At 37.8% G+C, this 11,555-nt stretch overlaps 1 protein-coding gene across 1 annotated transcript in view; it reads left to right on the forward strand.

Moving 5' to 3' along the window:
* The window catches only part of LOC311296649 (uncharacterized protein), a 483,049-nt gene that overhangs the window by 393,499 nt on the left and 77,995 nt on the right, over positions 1-11,555 (forward strand). The window lies entirely within an intron of this gene.

Consider the following 11,555-nt stretch of genomic DNA (forward strand, 5'->3'; position numbering starts at 1 on the left):
GTGTCCAGAATGAGTGAAACTCTGGTCACAATATGAGCACTTGTACGGTTTTTCTCCAGTATGAATTCTTTGGTGTCGTATCAGACAGTCAGCTCTAGTAAAGCTCTTCCCACAGTCACAACACACATGATCTTTCTCACCGGTGTGTGTTTTCTGGTGCCGTTTACAATGTTCCAGCCGTGGAAAAGTCTCTCCACAAAATGAACATGCATAAGGCCTCTCGTTTGTGTGCATTATCTGGTGGTTTTTTAGATGTGATAATAATTTAAAATCTTTACCACACTGATCACAGTCATATGGCTTTTCTCCAGTGTGAACGCGCAGATGATACCCGAGTTCAGATTTACTTCTGAAACTCTTCTCACAATCAGTACAGTGATATGGCTTCTCTCCAGTATGAACTCGCTCGTGCAATTTCAGGTTTCCAGACTGAGTGAAACTCTTGTCACAATATGAGCACTTGTAAGGTTTTTCTCCAGTGTGAATCCTCTGGTGCACATTCAGATGACTTGCTGTAGTAAAGCTCTTCCCACAGTCAAAGCACACTTTACCTCTCACTTCATTATGTGTTTTTTGTTGCAGTTTACAATTTTCTGTCAATGAAAAACTCTTTTGAGTTTCGAAGTTGCAGTGTTCCTCCTCAACGTCATATAGTTTCTGTATTTGCTCTTTCACTTTCACCTGATCTAAAAAAAAAAAAAAAAACATGAAGTAGTAAGAATCAGTTCAAGGAGAATAAATGTTAAAATTCAACTGAACCCTGATTTAATATCAGAAAACAAGAGATCAGGGATTTTTACAAGTATCAGATCTTTAATGTGCCAAAGGTTAGTTTTGTCATTCCCTTGTTAATACAATCAAACAGACGTCAGATTATAATAAATGTATGATCGCAGAGTTGCATTTTCTCTGTTATTAGAATTATCTGTTGAACTGAAGCTTTGATACCGTAATGTTTCTCAACAGTCAACAATGAAGAATCAAGAATGGACACCAACCTGTTTGTTCCTCAGTATCTTCATGTTTTATTCTGGATGGTTCTGGATCACTCATGTCTTCAATCTCCTCTTTAATAAACTCCATCTTTAACAGTCACACAGATTTCAGCTGCTACTCCTGGAGTTTGTCCTTCTCTTGTAGGATGATGGGAATATTCCCAGTATTTATTGGTGAATTGTTGTGGGAGGGGCTTCACTGCAGGTGTGAACTGTGATCACTGTGTTTTTATCCAATCTGCATTTAAAAAGTACAGAGCCATCATGTTAAACTGCTGCTGAAAAGTCAAAAGTTCCCTGTTTTCAGCTCATTCATTATGGTGATGTCTGAGATCTTCTGTAAATTGGCACATTAAATCGTTATATTGGTGTCAACAGGCTGAAAACAAACTACAAAATCTTCACATTTGAAATTTCACTTCAGTTCTTATCAAGGAGGATAAATGTGAATTTTCAAGCGAACCCTGATTTAATAATAGAAAACGATCCGGGTTACTTGACTGTAACCCTGTTCCCTGAAAAAGCGGAATGAGATGCTGCGCTGCTTAGCGCATTGGGAACGAGAATACCCACGCTGCCGTGCTTGAAAGTGTCTGGACCCCTTACGGTTGTGTAGGTGTGCTCACAAGAACACAAGAAGGCCCTAGACAATAGCTTGAGATGTCGACTCGAGAACATGTGAGACCGGAGTGGCATGAACATCCAAACTATAAAATCTTATGAATGTGTGCGGAGAGGACTGGTCTGCCGCATCACAAACAAATTGCAAGGGGGCAGCCCTTGCCAGAGCACTTGAAGAGGCGACCCCCCTGGTGGAGTGAGCACTTAGACCCTTTGGCTTGACCGCGCGCCTCATAGGCAAAAGCAATAGCATCCCTGACCCAATCTGATATGGTCTGCTTGGTGGCGGGCGCCTCCGTTACTGCCCCCATAACAGGCGAACAATTTCTCGGACTTATTCCACTGGCTAGTGCAGTGAACGTCAAGTCAAGGTCAAGGTGTCTTTATTAGTACCCACGGGTAAATTTGTTGTGCGGACAGGAGATTCAGCAATCCATACATAAGACAATCCAAAAAAACTTAAAAACTTCAAAACAAACAGTAAACATAGAACATTGAAATATAACATTAAAACACATTGTCCAAAGCATAAAAACTAAGAAAGATCAAAACAATGTGCCTCTACACATCCACCCCCCCACACACCTACCCGCCCGCTTGCCCGCCTAAAATACATAAAGTGTTGTGCATAGCAAAGAGTGTCATCTCCTGCTATTTTTATTTATTAATTCTATGGCTGCGGGTACAAACGTATTCCTGTATTGTTTGGTTCTCCACCTAGGGGCTACAAACCGACATCCTGAGTAATAATAATCTCCAATAATAAAACTCACCTTATGCTGTAGCTTATTGGAATAAAGACTTACAAGGATGGGTTGAGATTCCCCTATAATCTTACTAGCCCACCTAACAATTTGGTTCAAAGAATTTTTGTTCTTCAAAGACAAATTACCAAACCAAGGGAGAACGACAAGACTGATTCAATAAAGGCCTCATCATAGATTTATCAACATGAAATCTGAACATTTTTCTGAGGCGAAACAGACGCTGATGTCCCTTTTTACATACAGACTCACAGTTCCTTTCAAAAGTCAATTTAGAGTCTATGACTGTCCCAAGGTATTTGTAGCTTTCTACACAACCCACCGCCTGGTCTTTAATGATCGTAGTGTCATAACATGAAGCACAGTTTCTAAAATCTATAATCATCTCTTTTGCTTTAGCTAAGTTTAACTCCAAATAGGATTTGTCACACCAGGTGACAAACTCTTCAATAATAGGACAATGACCAGACTCACCGTCACTTAGCAGACTCACAATAACTGTGTCATCAGCAAATTTCAATATTGACTTATTAGCATAACTGCTTTGGCACATGTTAGTGTACAAAATATAAAATAAGGGTGACAGAACACAGCCCTGGGGTGCGCCGGCAGATGTAAATAGTAAATTCGACAAAATGCCATTTACTTTCACCCTCTGTGATCTATTTGTCAAAATAATCCAACCCACTACATTTTTGCTCAGATCAAAATGCTCAGTTAGTCTCGTAGCCAAAATGTGAGGTTGGATAGTATTAAAAGCTGAGGAAAAATCAATAAACAACAGTCTAGCATGCGTATTTCTCCCTTCTAAGTGCTTAAAAGATTAAATAAAGTAAATGTAGCATCCTCAACTCCTCTATGTGCTCTATAAGCAAACTGCATAGGGTCTAGAGCTTGCTCAGTTTGCCTCACCGTCTTCACAAGCTTTTCAAAAGATTTCATTACAAGACAAGTGAGGGCAACTGGCCTGAGATCATTTAAAGCCTTGGGACTATTATTTTTAGGGGCCGGGATAATAACAGCCTGCTTCCACAGGTTAGGTACATGTTGTAGGTATAAAGACATATTAAAAATATCACTGAAGATAGAACTTAAAGGGATAGTTCACTTTGAAATTAATTTTTGGTATGTTTTAGCTTACCTCAAAGGCATCCAAGATGTAGGTGTCTTTTTTTCCGGAGTAGTTTCAATTTTGATATTTTTAGGTCAACCCGTTCTTGTCTGTCAGTCATATAATGCAGGTCTATGGTCACTGTCTCAAAACAGCATGCACAAAGTCCAAATTAAACAATTCCCCATCGTCCAAATTAAACAATTCCCCATCGTAAGTACACATTGATGGCTTAAGACACGAAACGAGCGGTTTGTGTGAGAAAACGAACAGTATTTATATAGTTTTTGTCCTCTTGTAAACACACACACCCAAATGATCAGAGGACGTGGGTGCTTCGGTCTGCGCAAGCGCCGGAAAGCGACGGAAAAGGTCAGAGGGCGCGGGCGCTTCGATCTGCGCAAGCGCCGGAAATTATCTCTCGCGCGTGTACGTCACTCATTGTTTACACAGAACAGAGATTGTAGGTAAGACGGCTAATCGAAATGGTTCTAATTTGCGCTTATCCAGGATGTTTAAACCGACGTAAAAGAAAACAATTTCGTATGCTCGCGCGAACTCATCCGGGAGTGGTGAGTTTTCACGAATTCCCAATTTATAATCCTTCCATGCGTCCTCTGATCATTTGGGTGTGTGTGTTTACAAGAGGACAAAAACTATATAAATACTGTTCGTTTTCTCACACAAACCGCTCGTTTCGTGTCTTAAGCCATCAATGTGTACTTACGATGGGGAATTGTTTAATTTGGACGATGGGGAATTGTTTAATTTGGACTTTGTGCATGCTGTTTTGAGACAGTGACCATAGACCTGCATTATATGACTGACAGACAAGAACGGTTTGACCTAAAAATATCAAAATTGAAACTACTGCGGAAACAAAGACACCTACATCTTGGATGCCCTTGAGGTAAGCTAAAACATATCAAAAATTAATTTCAAAGTGAACTATCCCTTTAATTGTCCTGCACAGTATTTCAGTAGCTTGCCACAAATATTGTCTGTGTCATGATTCCTGTTTTGTGTTCCCCTTGTCTTGTGTGGACTGTTATTGTTTCCTGTTTTGTGCCATGTTTTTGTAGTCCTTTGTAGTTTTCCCTGTTTAGTTCATGATTGTTCCCAGGTGTATCTTGTTTCCTCATTACTTAGTTAAGCTTGTTTGTCCCTGTGTATTTATAGCCCTTGTGTTACTTTGTCAGTTGTTGTACATCTGCATTTCTCAGCTACGTTACAGTCTGGACCTGGACTCTTATTTAACTTCTGTTAAAGAAAGGATTTTTCAACTGCTCTCTCATCCAGGATGAGATGATGATTATCTTTAAATCTCAATTCAGCTTCATCCTTAAAATCAAACTGATCAAATCTCAAAAAAAAAAAAAAAGATTAAGAGCATTGGCAAGCTCACTATTTGAACTGAAACCATCCATGACAATATTAGCTCTATTCACACTTTGCTGTATACCTACTATAGTTTTCATACCGAACCAAGCTGAAGCAATATTCTTCTCAGCCAGTTTACTCTCTACCTTGCTTTTATACCTTTGTTTAGCCTTTATAATTTCCACTTTAACCTCCTTTTTTGCTGCTTCTCTTTCTAATGTCCCTGCTTGATTGTAAGACAGTTTCTTCTTCTGTAAACTAAACTAAACTTAACTGCTTTAGACATCCGAGGTTTATTATTAGGGTAAACCTTAATCTTTTTGGTAGTAATAATCATGCTCTCACAAAAAGTAACAGAGGAGCACACTACATCAGTGAGTTCATCAATGTCCTTACAAGAGTCTTTAAACATCTCCCAATAGGGCAATAGATTCTTCAGACCACATTTTAATGCATTTGTTGAATCTATAGAAGACAAGTCTTCATCCCCCACTATGAATCAGGGTTTGATTACCTTAATCCCTAAACCAGATAAAGACCTGAGATATGTGGTTAACTTGCGACCATTTACATAGCTCAACAACGATTATAAACGTTTCTCACATACTGTATATATGTTAACAGGTTAAAAGAGGGCATAAATAATTTAATCAACGAGGCTTTCTTAAAGGAAGATCTATTCATAATAATATTAGATAAGTTATGGATTTGTTGGAGTACAGTCACTTGATAGAGGATGATGGATTCATCTTATTTGTAGATTTCAAGAAGGCCTTTGACATGATATGACAAAAGATGTTTTTCCGATGAGTTTGGAAAATTCTGCACACAGTAAACATCATTCTCCAGTCAATACAAATTTTCCAAATTTTTAAATCGTATTGCGAACACTCATTTTAGGTGGCGTTTGTTCAACTCATTGACCACAGTACATTGAAAGTAAACATCTCTAATAAGTGAGATGTACCATTTCCAATGCGTCACGAAGCTCAGTGCAAGCTGTCCATTGCTTCATATATTGACAGATAATTGATTGGTGATGTTTTTTTCTTACATTTGCTTCCGGTCTCTTTTAATTTTGGTATTTAATATCTAGTTCATGAGTTATAGCCATTTAGCGTTCAATCAAATAATTAAATAATTTTCTTGTTCTCCAACATATAAAACACAATTCTTGTGGCATTTCACAGAAACATTAGTTTATTAGTAAACTAACTACACATTAACTTTATGTGAATCTCACAAAACATTTGCTCGCTGTGACTTACAACATTTCTTTTTAATATGAGTCCCTAGATTATGTGATTGGGTGAAACTCTTCTCACACTGAGTACAGACGTACGGCTTCTCTCCAGTATGAACTCGCTCGTGTGATTTCAGAGATCCAGACACAGTGAAACTCTTGTCACAATATGAGCACTTGTAAGGTTTTTCTCCAGTATGAATTCTTTGATGACTTGTCAGATGGTCATCTCTAGTAAAGCTCTTCCCACAGTCACAACACACATGATCTTTCTCACCGGTGTGTGTTTTCTGGTGCCGTTTACAATGTTCCAGCCGTGAGAAAGTCTCTCCACAAAATGAACATGCATAAAGCCTCTCGTTTGTGTGCATTATCTTTTCTCCAGTGTGAATGCGCAGATGATTACCGAGTTCAGTTTTACTTTTGAAGCTCTTCTCACACTGAGTACAGTCGTACGGCTTCTCTCCAGTATGAACTCGCTCATGTATTTTCAGTGGTCCCGACTGAGTGAAACTCTTGTCACAATATGAGCACTTGTAAGGTTTTTCTCCAGTGTGAATCCTCTGGTGCACAAGTAGATGACTAGGTGAAGTAAAGCTCTTCCCACAGTCAAAGCACACTTTACCTCTCACTTCATTATGTGTTTTTTGTTGCAGTTTACAATTTTCCATCAATGAGAAACTCTTTTGAGTTTCGAAGTTGCAGTGTTCCTCCTCAACTTCATATAGTTTGTGTCTTTGCTCTTTCAATTTCATCTGATCTAAAAAAAAAAAAAAACATTAAGTAGTAAGAATCAGTTGAAGGAGGATAAATGTTAAAATTCAACTGAACCCTGATTTAATAGCGGAAAACAAGAGATCAGGGATTTTTACAAGTATCAGATATTTAATGTGCCAAAGGTTAGTTTTGTCATTCCCTTGTTAATACAATCAAAGAGACGTCAGATTATAATAAATGTATGATCATAGAGTTGCATTTTCTCTGTTATTAGAATTATTGTGTGCTCATTATTTCCCAGTAACTAGATTTGTTGAACTGAAGCTTTGATACCGTAATGTTTCTCAGCAGTCAACAATGAAGAATCAAGAATGGACACCAACCTATTTGTTCCTCAGTATCTTCATGTTTTATTCTGGATGGTTCTGGATCCCTCATGTCTTCAATCTCCTCTTTAATAAACTCCATCTTTAACAGTCACACAGATTTCAGCTGCTACTCCTGGAGTTTGTCCTTCTCTTGTAGGATGATGGGAATATTCCCAGTATTTATTGGTGAATTGTTGTGGGAGGGGCTTCACTGCAGGTGTGAACCTTGACTAAATACTCAACTACTTGAGTTATTATGTAACCATATTTGCTGTACAGAGTAAGGATGTATATTATTACTATAAGACAACATCTGAAATATGGAAGTTAATATTTGTGTAACACAGGATGATAAATAAGAACCAATTTAACACTATTTATAAGTTACAAGTTGATTTTACTTCACAGTTCATCCTTGTTTTGCTGAAGTTCCTTTGACATCTCTTCTCTGTGTCTTTGCTGATATCTTTGCCGATATACTCTCATTTTTATTAATGTCTTTTGTAAGCTGTCTCATGTTGTTGTTGTCTTTGAATTCAACAAAAGCTTTGTCTAGATGTTGTTTTATGTAGAATCTTATACTTCCTCTTATTTGTTAGCCAAAACAAAATCTTTTTTTATCTTTTTTTTATTTATCTGAAGCTTAATTCAAATGTGAATCTCTCTCACACAAAACTTGATTATCCTAAAACGTTTGTTATAGCATTGACAAAAAATAAACAGGGCCATCATGTTAAACTGCTGCTGAAAAGCCTCTTTGTCTCCAAAAGTTCCCTGTTTTCAGCTCATTCATTATGGTGATGTCTGAGATCTTCTGTAAATTGGCACATTAAGATAATTTTATTGGTGTCAACAGGCTGAAACAAACTACAGCATCATTACCTTTGTAATTTCACTTTAGTTCTTGTCTTTGCTCTTTCTCTTCCATCTCTGAAATAAACATGAAGTAGTTAGAATACATACAAGGAGGATAAATGTGAATATTAAAGTGAACCCTGATTCAGAAAGCAACATAGATCATGTATCTGTCTATCAAGTATCAGACTTCAAATGCACCAGAGGTTGGTTCTGTTATTCTTGTTAATGTGGATGACAATTTTTGTAAAAGATAATAATCTGAGTATATTCATGTCAAATATCTCGAGATGAATTGCTTAATTATTTTTCATAGCTCTTATGATTCATATCTGTCACGAAACTGCTCCAAGACACGGACGTGAGATCCAAATGCAGCTTTATTTTAAGGCGTAATCCAGAATCGTAATCAAACACAAGCAGAGGGTCAAGCACAGGAAGGCAGTCCAAACAAACAAACAAACAAACAAACAAACAAACAAACAAACAAAACAGGCAGGGGTCAGAGGCACAACAGTAATCCACGGAACAGGCAAGAAATCCAAAAAAACAAGAGACATGAAAACCAGGGAAAACACTCAGAAGTGCAGTGCAACAACATACAAAACTTCGCAGTGAGTGAATGATTGACCATGGTATAAATAGGCTGAGACTAACAGGGTGATGAGACACAGGTGAATGCAATCAGTGATTATGAGTCCGGGCAGTGAATTATGGGAAATGTAGTTTCCACTCCAGCTGGTGACCGTTACAGTATCTTACAATTTAACTAAGCTAAACAGCCAGTGATCATCATTCATTTAAACAGATTGAAACAATTATCAAATGTCAGCCATGATTTATATATATATATTAGGGCTGTCACTTTACGTTCGAAAATCGATTGCACAATCGATTGGACCAACCAACGCAAGTTTCGAAAACGAAAATAGGGAATCGATTTTAACGGTCTTTTCTCGGAGCGCGTCCAGCTCGTTACGATACGCCCGCAGCGAACGTGCGTCATACAGCAACTGCAGGCTCTGACAAACACGCATAATAACAGCAAATTATCCTTCTGCATAATGTGTCTCTTTTTACTACAAAACTGTGAATTCTGCCGGTATGCAGACAGTCTCGTGCATTCAGAGACAAATTCGGGCTACGCGTCTACAATCGCCTACGTAGGCGAAATTTGTTTGACATTTCTAATCGTAAACACATCCATGTTGAAGACTGAGGTAATGTTTTTCATTTATGCTATGGCAGTCCACTCTCCTTATTGTTTTTCGAGAATGTTGCACTCCTGTTTGTCATTGTGTACGAAACTTCACGCCAATAAATCATCAGAAATATTGCAGACTTGTGCGCGTCTCAAGCGCCCTCTTTACGTTTGTCCTAATGCCTGTTCGTTGTCCGTGGATTTGCCCATATTTTGCGTTTAAAATGGAAACGTCTTTAGACATGGAAAATCGATTTTACAATCGATTCAATGAACACTTATGTCTCAAAAATCGAACAGGATTTTTTCACAAGAGTGACAGCCCTAATATATATATATATGCCGTTTTCTCAAAATTAGTTTTTTGTCATTCTCCAGTAGAAACACTTCAGCCTATGTAGCGCCTGTGTACACCAAACTTTCCAGTTATACACTTAGCAGTATTCTGAAGATATTTTCAGAGGGATTTGTTAATAAATCATTCCTGGCCTAATTTATGTGACATTTTAATAAAAAAAATATGGCGAAAATCTATTTTTTATGGCTATGGACAGTATATTTTGTGAAAGCATATATCCTGAAATCCCTCTGAGTTTTTATTTTCATCTTGTGTGTAAACAAAATGAAAAAATAATTTTGCACCTGGCTTTATCATATGTTCAGATCTATCTACCGAAAATATATGCAAAATCGTGCATATTTAATGAGATAATGCCTAATTTGCATAATTAAACATACAAATTTCTAAAACTTGTAATACATTTTTTTTATATACTTGTATAAGTAATCAACTGAGGAAGTTTCATGGTGATATCTATTATTAAAATGTTTTACCCTATTCACCTGTAGTGTCTCGCCTTAATTATACAAATCACATTACACACACCAGTGAATGATGTCAAAATCATTGACATCTTTTGTTGATCTTTATATTTGTACACACTTGCAACTTACTGCTAGCCTGGATGCCAGCCGAACTCAGCCCCGCTCACAACATTTGAGGTCGGGAAGTTCGGTCTGGACTTGATCCGTTGTGGAGCAACTATGCTCGAACCAGGGCTCGGTTTCCCAAAGCGTTCTTATCTCTAAGTAGTTCTTAACCTATTCCTTAACCTCTCTCTTAACCTTATGGGACGGTTCCCGAAACGTTCGTACGCTAAGTATATCTTTTGTAAGTCACACTTTCGTAAGGTTGGTCTGGACCACTCTTAGCTTTACCTTATCACTGTTGCAGGTCTATATGAATATAATTCTGAAGTTTTAATACACCCAGACAGTATTAAATTAGGCTAATTCAAGTGTTTTCATGCAAAGAATAAAATTGTCATTACACTGATTGTTAATTTAATTAAAACACTCTTTTAAAAGGCCAGTGAAAGCATAGGCTACTGTCAGTTAAGTCCTATTCGGACGCTAATATTGTTTCTCATGGGCTCGTCCGGTATTTTAAACATTTACAGGGGTAAGTCAGTGATTTTAGTGCCGTCCGAATCCATAATATCAGTGTTTTTCTCACCCAACCCGCGTAAAAATCCCTGGCCAAATTAGTACCTACTGTTTTTTGACAAACAGGTCGGGTGGTAATTTAATTGCCGTCTGAATCCACATCTCTGAGTTTACAAGAGATTCAAAATTCACGGTTTAAATCCTTTTTGATCACTGCCGAGCACCGTACGCAAGAAGTAAACTTTTATTACTGAAATGCTGGAAAGTATTTACAAGAACAATATTTCATCGCAGCTCCACCTCAGCAAACAAAAATGGGAAAGAGAAGAAGGCACGTACATTTTTGAAAAGGTTATTGTGGCAGCAATATATGTTACAATTTTAAAATATGTAGGCTAGGCTATTATAGGCTATTATAGTTTGGATTATTTTTTATAATATCCAATAATTATAATAAATTGCAATTTCAACTATTTCTGAAGTGCTTCATTTATAAAGATCACCGCTTTCTCACATAAACAGCCCCTGCACGAGAGAATAATTGATTCTCGAGCCATCGATATCAAACAATTCAGCACCATCGCCACGGACAGCGCCGGGTAACGTCGCACGTAAGAAGGTATATCTTAAGCAGCTTCCTAAGGTATGGTTCGGGGAACACACTTAGGAACATAAACACCTTTGGTAAGATATATCTTTCGAGCTCTCTTAGCGCGCTAAGAGTGAGCGTTATCGGGAAACCGGGCCCAGAGCTGTTCGGACCAATCAAATTGTCAGGGCGGGCTTTATACGATGATGGACAAATGATCAACAGTAACATAATCATCCACATCACCAAAGAGCGCTTGGGTTGA

Source organism: Rutilus rutilus, assembly GCF_951802725.1.
Source record: "Rutilus rutilus genome assembly, chromosome: 9".
Taxonomy (NCBI): Eukaryota; Metazoa; Chordata; class Actinopteri; order Cypriniformes; family Leuciscidae; genus Rutilus; species Rutilus rutilus.